Genomic DNA, 10805 nt, shown 5'->3' on the forward strand with positions numbered 1-10805 from the left:
AAGATCGTTTTACACTGCTTATTGTAACATTTATTTGCGTATTTTTCTTAAAATGGCTCCACGTAAGCATGTTACATTAAAATTACAGGATAAGTTAGAAGTTATAAAGTTAATTAACAAAGGGGCCAGCTACAGTGCTATCTCAAGACAATTTGGGATAGGTGTATCTACCATCAGTGATATTAAAAAGAACAAGGAAAAAATACAGAAGTTTGTCATTGAAACGGAAAATGGTCTAGGTAAGCGTAAAACATTGAAAAAACCAGAAAATCCAAATGTTGAGAGTGCGGTTTTTATGTGGTTTATTCAACAAAGACGTTTACACGTTCCAGTGAGTGGTGAAATGCTTTGTGAAAAAGCACGATCTTTTCACCGCCAATTCTCAAAAAATAACCATGCTTTTAATGCGTGCAAAGGTTGGTTAGACAACTTCAAAAAGCGTCATCGGATAAGGCGTCTCAACATTTCTGGTGAAAAACTTTCGAGTAAAGTTGACTGCATCGAATCGTTCCAAAAAGACTTTGAACAACTTGTCATACAAAAAAATTTTAAAGCAGAACAAATTTACAATTCCGACGAATCTGGATTGTTTTGGCGAATGTTGCCTGACCACACTTTAGTGTTATCTACAGAAAAAGCCGCTCCCAATAGAAAGATTATGAAAGAAAGAGTCACTTTTATGCCTTGCGCTAATGCGACGAGCAACCATAAACTTCGTTTACTTGTTGTAGGAAAGGCTCAAAAGCCTCGTGCATTTAAATCGGTTGCACTTCCTGTGTGCTACCGAGGGCAGAAGAATGCGTGGGTAACAAGAGATTTATTTTTAGATTGGTTCAACAATGAATTTGTTCCTAGCGTTCGTCGTCATCTTTCTTCAATCAATTTTCCTATGGAAGCTGTATTACTATTGGATAACTGCCCAGGTCACCCATCTGCAGATGAACTTCGCAGTGAAGATGGCAAAATTTTTGCGATGTTTCTTCCACCAAATACAACTGCTATGATTCAACCAATGGATCAGAATGTTATCCAAAACATAAAATTGAATTACCGAAAAACTTTACTTATGAATATTTTGGCGAATGGAGAAAACGGAGTTGACTTGGTAGCAGCTTTGAAAAAAATCAATCTTAAAGATGTCGTTTTTAACTTGGCTAATTGTTGGTTATCTGTCTCGTCACATCTGATTAAAATGTCATGGAAAAATCTTAGTCCACAACTGGTGGATGTGAACGAAACCACTAAAGTTCAAGAGGAAAACATTATCCTTACCCCACTTTTAGCCAAGTTGGCTCCAAACACAGCCATTACTGAGGATGAAATTCAACAGTGGGCATCGGGGGGCTGCGATGAAGAGATACAGCACCAGGAAGTTTTAACTGATGATGAAATCATGCATGCCGTGACCAAAGAAGATATTGAGAAGGAAGAAGATGATGAATTTTTGCCCCCTTCAAAATTATCTGCTTCAGAAGCTACAAAAGCGTTAAATACGGCCATCCAGTGGGCTGAACAAAACGATCAAAGCTGCGAAGAACTAATGTTACTTAGACGTTTGCGGGACAAGGCATACCAATCCACAATAGAAACCAGTGTACAAAAAAAAAATAATAAATCAATATTTTAAATAGTAAGGTTCATAATTATACTCATAATTATATAAATATTTTTATAAATTCATTGTCTTTTGAAATTACGAGTTTTTACACGATTAATAATTAAAAAATCTTAATTTTAACCTAACCCCTTTCCCCAATCTCCTTCGGATTATAGAGACCTGACTGTACCTACTTACTGTTGATCGTAATAATTCGTAAATAATTCATGATGACGTACATCAATGAGTTATTATTGATGAACAGCGAAAAATACTGTATTTTCTAGTGGTAAATTTATAACTATACAGACTACATTAGATAACAGTATATGTACTATGTACACATCATGCTGTATATATCATTAAAAAAATTTTTTTTCATAAACTTTTTATAGGTAGGTACATATTCTGTATAGATTATGTAATATTTCTACCCAAAATCGCATAATTTATTAATTTGTAAAAAAAATGATTTTGCATATTTTATAGATTTTTATTACATATAAATCCGGGTCCTACTTAAAATAATGATATAATATTATCATCATTTCATTATTTTAGGTAAAAATATAATTTTAAATTAGTATCATATAAGAAAAATTCAGATTTTGATAAAGAATATCCAGAATTCTAACATAATTAATTAGCTTGGTTAAAAAAACATTATAATATATTATAATACAAATCAAAATTCTGTTTAGAACTTTACTTTCCAATAAGCTGCGCATACAGCTATTGTTGTAGCTATATAATATCTGTCATAAATGTATGTATAGTTATTAAGTTTTTTTATCATAAGTAATAATTTATTCTCAGTCAAATAGTCAGTATAACGAATATCAAATAATCGAATACCTATAATTATATACTCTTTTTGGTTCAAATTACAAACTATCTTATAACTAAATTACCTACAAATAAACCAAGTTATTACAGACTCCAGAAAGCTTATAGCTAGTATCAAAGCTAGTAGCAAAATCGATTTTTTCGAAAACTGATTGTACGTAAAATTTCCCGTTTTCCCCTTAATTTTTAGTTTGTTTATCACGATAATTTAGAATTTTTTACTTTTTACCCACCCCCCCCCCCCCCCCAAAAAAAAAAAGTACTAACTAGATTCACTTTCTGATCGAATGAGGTACTGAAGTCAAAAATCAAAGCACTTTTACTTCCCCAAAACGTGATGACAGACACAAAAAAAATAAAAATAAAAAAACACATCATGGTAAAATCAATACGTTCATCGATCCGCTCAGAATCTAAAATGTTAGATAAGTTATGTATTGTTTCACAAACAAAAATAGCATCTTACTTATTCTTTATTTTAAATTTAACTTTTCATTACAAAAAATTATACCCCGGAGCGGGGAGCTACTTGTAACAATTTATTATTATAATATTAATCGATGTCAAAACTTGATTTTTGACAACACTGGGTATTAATACGATTATTATACGCCACATTTATAATCATTTATAAAACCAAACCCAAACGCGTTTAAATTCAAAAACATTTTTCTCTAACTCATTAAAATATTTAAAATTCGGTACCCTAAATAGGTATACAGTGTGATCACGATAAGTGGAAACACTCAATAACTATGTGCAGGCTCATATATTTCAATTCTGCTTTTTCGGCTAACTAATAAACATTATTATACACATTTTCAAATAATTAGACTATTTTTTTGACACTTAACTTTGCGCATGCGCACAATAACTTTTTTTTTTAAATGGTATGATCCATTTTTGACCACAAATTATTTTTTTTTGGTATTTTTTTATGAATTTTAGTGGTTGAATTTCTTTACTACGTCAAAAAATGACCGAGTTACAGCAATTTGATTTTACGTTATTTTCACGGGTATAACAGATTGCAAATAACAATGCAAATATTGTTCGCAATTACCTCAATGAATATTTTCCAAATCGGTGGATAGGGACTTATGGAGCAGTTCAGTGGCCACCAAGGTCACCAGATCTTACACCACTAGATTACTTCCTATGGGGTCATTTGAAAACGGTAGTGTATGCCAATCCACCTACGTGTCTTCTTGAATTGAAAAACAAAATAGTTGCTGCATGTAATCAAATTACAGAGGCACAAATTATTTCTGCTATTAACAGAGAATTTTTAATTCGTGTTGAATGTTGTTTACAGCACCATGGTGCACAGTTTAAACAATTTGTTAGATAAATAAAACTTGTATGAATAAAAAAATTAATATTTGTAATTTTATTTTTATTATTCACGTATTTATTATTATTAACTAAGTATTTTATAATCTGTTATACCCGTGCAAATAACGTAAAATCAAATTGCTATAACTCGGTCATTTTTTGACTTAGAAAAGAAATTCAACCACTAAAATTCATAAAAAAAATACCAAAAAAAATAATTTGTGGTCAAAAATGGATCATGCCATTTAAAAAAAAAAAGTTATTGTGCGCATGCGCAAAGTTAAGTGTCAAAAAAATAGTCTAATTATTTGAAAATGTATATAATAATGTTTATTAGTTAGTCGAAAAAGCAGAATTGAAATATATGAAGCCTGCAAATAGTTATTGAGTGTTTCCACTTATCGTGATCACACTGTATAATATTTGGTTTTGTAATAAGTAAGAATTAATAACAAAAATTAGTACACGATTACCTGAAGTTGAGCTAAGATGTATTTTATTGGAAACACTTATAAAATTATATTATATTATAGTACCTATATTTATCTTATAAAGCTGATGTAAGTTGTTTGTAATAAATAAAAAGTATAATAGTTATCTCTAAAGTGCAAACAATATAGATACTAATCTCAACTACGTTGTGGGTTATATAATATATTATACTAATGATAAAATCATCATTGAATTGTCGATCATTCCAATTTTATGATAATTGATATAAAAATATATTCCTGTAATGAGTTTTAGATTCTAGGTGGAGCGATAAATGTATTGATTAATGATTTTACAATGTTGTGTGTTTTTTTCATGTGTGTGTATACAATAAGTTATCGAAATAATTGTTCGATTTTTAACTTTAGTAGCTTTTGCGGTTGAAAAGTAAATCTAGTTAGTGCATTGGGGAGGTCAAATTTTGAATTTTCTAATAGTTTTCAAAAGCTTCGGAAAAACAATAAAAAAAAAGGCGGGTAAGTCGTGGATGTCGCTCTGCTGTACAGTAGGTTAAAAGTGGGTTACTGTAATGGATGGAATTAAATTTGAATCCAATGATATTATTTCATTGTATACGAAAAACGATTCTGAGCGAAGACGGTTAACTGTCTAGGATATATTATAGATTCTTAAAAATTTTCAAATCTTAGATTTAAAAAGAAAATTTTTTATGAATTTCTAGTTTAAAATAATTTGCGAATTTTCGTGATTTTCGTGATGTTTACATAATATGTTGTCAAAATTCAAACTCTGAATGCTTTTTAAAAGAAATTATTCATATATATTTCTTTTATTTTTCACCTGCTATTGTAAAAATATGTTAGGAGCCTTATATTAAATTTTCAAATCTTAGATATAAAAAGAATTTTTTTTTATGAATTCTTAGCATAAAATAATTTATGAATTTTCGTGATTTTTAGGTATGTTGTCAAAATTCAAACTTTGAATGCTTGTAAAAAAATATCGTGCCTATGTATTTTTAATATTTTTTAACTGCTATTGTTAGTTGTTACAATGTGTTAGAAGCCTTGTATTTTCAAGCTTTTCTACCGAACAAATACATTTTTATCGATATTTATAGAAAAAAAAACTAAAAAAGTTGAAAAATTAAAATGTCAGTAAACAGCTCAAAACAAATCTAAATATTTTGAAAATTGTATCAAATATATAAAATGCCTATATAAACATTCAGTCCAAATGTCAAGAATCTGCGGTCATTTGTTTTAGAGTTACACCAAAATAAGGATATCGCTAAAAGTGAAAATCCAATGTTGTAAAAATTTAAATTTCAAATGCTCATAAAAATTTAATTTGAATTTTCGGTGGAATTTTTATTTGTGATAAAGATTGAAAAACTTGTAAGGAATCTTGTATTAAATTTTTAAATCTTAGATTTAAAAAGAAAATTTTTTATGAATTTCTAGCTTAAAATAATTTGTGAATTTTCGTGATTTTTACGTATTTTGTCAAAATTCAATTTTGAATGCTTATAAAAAAAAATTGTGACTATGAATTTCTTTTATTTTTCAACTGCTATTGTTACAATATGTTAAGAGCCTTTCATTAAATTTTCAAGCTTTTCTGCTTCACAAATAAATTTTTATCGATATTAAATTAAACAAAAACTAATAATGATCATTGATCAAACATTTCAAATGCCTATGAATAGTTCAACTTAAGTCGAAATTTTTTTAAAATAGCATGGTGGATAGAATATACTTATATAAACATTCGGTGAAAGTTTCATGTATCTATGGTAATTTGTTTTAAAGTTACATCAAAAACCAAAATCGATTTTGTCGAAAAATGAGTGTGCGTAAATTTTCCCTTAATTTTTAGTTTGTTTTTCTCGATTATTTAGAAAAGTATTAAGAATTTTTTACTTTCGACCCCACCAAAGTACCAACTAGATTCACTTTTTGATCGAACGAGGTACTGAAGTCAAAAATCGAAGCACTTTTACTGTCCCAAAACGTGATGACAGATACAAAAAAAAAAAAAAAAAACACGCATCATGGTAAAATCAATACATTCATCGCTCCGCTCAGAATCTAAAATCAAGGATAAACAAGAATTTTTACGCAAAAATCGGATTTTGATATTTGGTGTAACTCTAAAGCAAATGATAGAAAGACACTTGGAATTTTCACTGAATATTTATACTTGCATTCTCTATACTTGATAAAATTTTTTAAAATATTTCAAATCTTGTTAAGTTATTTATAGACACTTGAAAATGTCAACCTTTTAGTTTTTTTTTTTTTACAAATGACAATACAATTTTACTCAATTTTACAAGTTTTGCTTCAAATAGCTATAGAGAAAATTTGAAGCGTCATTATAGGAAAAATGTTTTGAGCGTTTGAGTTTTAAATTCTTATGAAATCGCGTAATGATAACGATTTATCCTCAAACCAGGTATTCGTTATCTATGATAATATAAAGTATTATGAATATGATAACTACATGATAACTACACTAATTGATTAACCATGCCATATGCAAAATGCGTCTTAATTGAAAAATAAAATATTTGTTTCAAAATAGAATATATGACAATATTAAAATATAATATAGGCTGAAAAATCATCTCCGTTCAGAATCGTTTTTCGTATACAATGATACCTATCATTGCATTCAAATTTAATCCCATCCATTACAGTAACCTACCGTAGAGCAGAGCGACATCCACGACTTACCCGCTTTTTTTTTTTTTTATTTGATAATATCATTTATACCTATTCGTATTTTAATATAACCTTAAAAAAAAAACATACAAGCATTAATGGTCTAGATAACAAAAGTGATTTTGACTTGGTAATCACAATAAATTTAGGCGCGTTTTCTTTTTGCTACTACAGTTAAAGTGTTCGGGTAATGCGGGGACGCGCACGCTCGGTAGAAACTTTGTGTACCTATTTCGGCTTTCTATCGATTGAAATCTGTCAAAAATATAACCGACAACTAGAAGTCAATTCGACTACACTCGAACGTAAAGAGTTGGAACGCCCACGCAAAACTGTTCCTCAAAACAGTAATATTCGGTACTAGGAACTCAGCAGAAAAACGGTGCCGTCGAGCAGCGCTCGTTTTCGCCACAGTATAATAACAACAGTTATCATAATAATAATAATAATAATAATAAAATATTTTATGACATGCAGTCGGTCTTGTTTGTGTAATGTGTGTGTGTGTGTGTAGTCTGTGTGAGTGTGTGTGTGTGTGTTTTTGTGTTTGTGTTTGTACTTTAACAGCAGTCTACGGCGTCACTATAATATTATTATATACGTGTTACAATATTACAACACGAGTAGCGCTAAAGCTTTCCTTCTGAGTTCCTGATGTGTAAAATATTGTACATCGAATACAACGCATGTAATATACTTACGATTTATTATTTATTATTTATTGTAATCACTACCTATTACATAAACATCACGCTATCACAGCAATATTATTAATTTAGGGCTAGGATTTATATGCAATAAAAATTGTAAAATATGCATTTTATTTACCAAAATATGCAAAAACAAATTTTTATTATTATTTATTATAATTCATAATTTATTATTATTACTCATTATTAGCTCATATTATTACATTAAATATTAGTTTAATTAGACGTAGCTTGGCACATTCACTTTGAACTTTCGGCATACTGGACACTGTTATTAAAACCATTCAAATTATTAAGTATAAACGTCTGCACATTTACGCAACACGCGACGTGCCAATACAATTTTTCTGTTCTATCTTACTGTATAACAAATAACAATGTGTAAGTAATTCTACCAGTCGTCCGACCAACGATAAGGTAGCGAACGGATATTATCTGACCTAAGATAAAATAGGTAGTATTTATGCTATATATTTACGAAAATTCAATGGATAAACCAAAAACTGTCGGTTTCGTGAAGTACCATTTAAAATTAACAATAACTTATAAAAATTAAAAATGTTGGTTAAAAAAAATATCGAATTCTAAAAAAATCTATGAATATGCAATTATATGCATTATGTACATAATATGCACAAAAAAAAATTGGTCCTATTTAAACGAGAATAAGCCAAATCGTGGACAAATCTGACAACCAATCAATTTGGACTAAAGGAAAAAACATGCAAATTGCATATTATAAATCCTAGCCCTAATTATTATTATAAGTTATACCTTTTTTTTATTTTTATTTTAAACATAAGACATTCCTAGCCTAAGGCTATCTAAATCTATGGATATTTTACAGTTTACATAATAGTTTTAATATTATAACATGATAATTAAAACAATAAAATATTTTTAAAGTACTAAGGATAATTAACAATTGGTAATTTTAAGATTACAATAATATTCTGAAATTTATATATTTACAATAGTGTAACTTTAAGTAACTGAAGTCGAAGAGTGATCTGGAAGAAACACATGTGTAGGGTGAAGATATAAGTTATACCTACATATTATAATCTATATTATTATTCCGTTATATTACAAGTATAAATTCTGTATTCTATGTTTGTACTTTGGCCGTGATGTGCAAAAAAATGGTATTAAAAAAAAATACGATATTCTGTGATGATAATAATAGACCGTTTAAAAACGAAATAGACAGACAATACATTAATACTGCGATACGATACACTGATACACATCATAGTAACAATATTATTAGGGTGTAAAATAATATTATTCAGTTTTATCCTGCTTAAATGAAAAATGTGTAGGTACTTTTCGAAAAACTACTAAAAATATAGTTTAATACTTTGCCCGTAAGTTACTTGTACCTCGAGTCCTCGAACGCCTACAATGTATTTATGTACCTATTTAATATAATATTTGTGATTTATTAATTATTGTAGCTAATCATTATTATAATCACAGTAATATAATCATAAAATTTATAATAATATTATCTAGATCAGTGGTACTCGACATTGTTTTTACGATTACACCCTAATTAGTTCCATAACAATGGCAATACACTTTAAGTAATGGATTAAAGTAAAAATTACAAACCTGTGTAAATTAATGGATTTATATTATATGCTGGCATTTAATTTTTAAAAATGACAATAATTTTAAATTTAAATAATTTAAATTTAAACGGCTTAAAGAACGGGGTCGTTGCTAGAGGGTCCATGAGATCCGATCCCCTTCCCAAAAAAAAATAAAAGGCTGGCTATATATTCCTGTTAAAGAAAGTATTAAAAAAATATTATAAAAATATCAGTTTAAGACGTTTAAGTTAATTAGTAGCGTGATACTTGTGATTGGCAAACGAAACATAGGTCTTCGCTTCTTGGGCGAATGGTTGACAAATAAATGCGTAATTTACTTTTAATATCTTTAGACCTTCTTTTGTTTTTTGTTATTTTAGATTCTGAGCGGAGAGATGAAAGTATTGATTTTACTATGATGTGTTTTTTTTTTTTTTGTGTCCGTCATCATGTTTTGGATAGTAAAAATGCTTCGATTTCTGACTTCAGTACCTCGTTCGATCAGAAAGTGAATCTAGTTGGTACTTTGGGGGGTCAAAAGTAAAATTCTTAATACTTTTCTAAATAATCGAGAAAAACAAACTAAAAATTTAGGGGAAAACGGGAAATTTTACGCACACTCATTTTTCTACAAAATACATGAAATTTTCACCGAATGTTTATATAAGTATATTCTATCCACCATGCAATTTTCAAAAAATTTCAACTTAAGTTGAACTATTCATAGGCATTTCAAATTTTCGATCATTATTAGTTTTTTTTTAATTAATATCGATAAAAATTTATTTGTTAGGCAGAAAAGCTTGAAAATTTAATACAAGGCTCTCAACATATTGTTACAATAGCAGTTGAAAAATAAAAGAAATTCATAGTCACAATTTTTTTTTATAAGCATTCAAAGTTTGAATTTTGACAAAATACGTAAAAATCACGAAAATTCACAAATTATTTTAAGCTAATAATATTTGTTTTGAGCTGTTTACTGACATTTTAATTTTTCAACTTTTTTAGTTTTTTTTTTCTATAAATATCGATAAAAATTGATTTGTTAGGCAGAAAAGCTTGAAAAGTTAATACAAGGCTCTTAACATATTGTTACAATAGCAGTTGAAAAATAAAAGAAATTCATAGTCACAATTTTTTTTTTATAACCATTAAAAGTTCAAATTTTGACTAAATACGTAAAAATTACGGCAATGTTCAAATTATCTTAGATAGAAATTCATAAAAGTTTTTCTTTTAAATCCTAAGATTTGAAAATTTAATACAAGGCTCATAACATATTTTTACAATAGCAATTGAAAAATTGAAAAATAAAATAAATTCATAGTTACAATTCTTTTTTATAAGCATTCAAAGTTTGAATTTTGACAAAATACGTAAAAATTACAGCAATGTTCAAATTATTTTATGCTAGAAATTCATAAAAAATTTTCCTTTTATGTCTAAGAATTTTAAATTTTATATAAGGCTCCTAATATATTTTTACAATAGCAGGTGAAATATAAAAGAAATATATTGGCACAATTTTTTTTTTACAAGC

This window comes from Diuraphis noxia, unplaced genomic scaffold (assembly GCF_037042655.1).
Source record: "Diuraphis noxia isolate RWA-SAM2 unplaced genomic scaffold, SU_Dnox_SAM2 contig0001, whole genome shotgun sequence".
In the NCBI taxonomy this organism is placed as follows: domain Eukaryota; kingdom Metazoa; phylum Arthropoda; class Insecta; order Hemiptera; family Aphididae; genus Diuraphis; species Diuraphis noxia.